Raw genomic sequence first — 1644 nt, 5'->3', positions numbered from 1 at the left:
CGTGTCAACTAATATATGAATAATTTCTTTTTTTAATTAATATTGTTCTAGAAAATGTATAAGGGTTATATCTCTGCAGATTTCATGGATTTTGTGTAGCCTTTGTTGTTTAGATTTATAATATTTTTTTTTTAAGTCAAGGATGGATAAGTTTTAAGCTTACTTCATATATATGACCCTATCTATCTTCGTGTGATGAACCTCCTTTTGGTTGGTTGTATGTTGAATACAGTATAAAGTAAATGCGCTGTAAAGTAAATAGATATAGATTACATATTTTAGTTCATTATATCTCATTAGTGCACACTCCGCTTACATTCATACAAATTCTTACATTTGTTATTCATTAACCTAACTTATATAAAAAATGGTCAAACTACATAAGGCTCAATGTACGACACCATATAAACCAAGATGGCGTAATCATGGAAGGCTCAATGTAATATCATAATCATAATGATATGAAAAGGAAGGATTTATCTAAAAAAGTGCCTAAGCTATGATGTATTTAAGCCATACAATGAAGAAAAACATAACAAAAACTGAATGAAACTTGTAGCTACGTAATAACTATATAAAGAACTATTGATTGACTTTGTTGGTCAAGTCATTGCCCCATTCTACAACTTATGAGTCGATCTCTTGCATGTCTCAGATGCCTTTACCGATAAATTCGCAGGTGTAATAATTCTCATCCCTTTAGCAACTTCAGTAGCTTCAGTGGTCGACTTAAGTCAGAGTTGGCCAAGCTGATTCACTGAGCTTATTAATTTGCCAAAAGAATAATTTAGTATTCTGATAATAAGAGAGAGCGAAATAGTGGTTACAGAGAAGCACCTTAGGGTGTTTGGTATCGGATTTGGCATCACTTTTTAAGTAGATTAACGTAATCAGCCAAACAGTTTTTCCGCGTGATGTAATCCTGCGAATCCGTAAATTCGGGATTTACGACATAAAATCTTTGAAATCCAGGTAAATCCTAATCCCATGCTTCGACGGATTTAACGTGATTATGGTACTCAAAGTTCCCTCCTCGCCCCCGTGTCGCGAAGCTCGCGCTAATCCTTATCTAGATGGAAGACACGGCGGCTTCGCCCTCATCCCTTGCCACTAGCCGCTTTCAGTAGCATTCCCGCTGGATCCCTTTCAACGTCGCGCAGGCACCCCCGACCATCAAAAGTTTTTTTTTTTATTTATATTTTTTTTAATTCATGTGCTTGACAATACCTAAAATAACGATAAATTAAACTCGGCTCTTGGTGATGTGTTGTCAAACGACTACTCAGAATTTAACATGATTTAAACATTTATCATACCAAATACTTTCAGGATTTATCAGCCTCCGGATTTACTAAATCCCACTAAAATTGAAAACAATTGGATACCAAACACTCCCTTAAATGATAAATTTATTTGAAGAGTAAGAAAGTTTCTAGACAAGTAGTAAAAAGAAGATTTGCGTACAATAAGCCTTATTAGCATGGGCACGAGAGCAGCTTACCAACCAGTTGCCAACCGCAGAGGTCTACGGCATGCTGGCAACACCTTGGTAGACAAACCAAGACAGATCTATTAGTTCTCGTTTTTCCCAGCTAAAAGAACTGTGGTGTGCATGCACATAAAGCTCTTCATGGCCAACCTTAC

The sequence above is a fragment of the Dendrobium catenatum genome, unplaced genomic scaffold, assembly GCF_001605985.2.
Source record: "Dendrobium catenatum unplaced genomic scaffold, ASM160598v2 fragScaff_scaffold_943, whole genome shotgun sequence".
NCBI lineage: Eukaryota > Viridiplantae > Streptophyta > Magnoliopsida > Asparagales > Orchidaceae > Dendrobium > Dendrobium catenatum.
Note: the sequence above shows the minus strand (reverse complement) of the source record.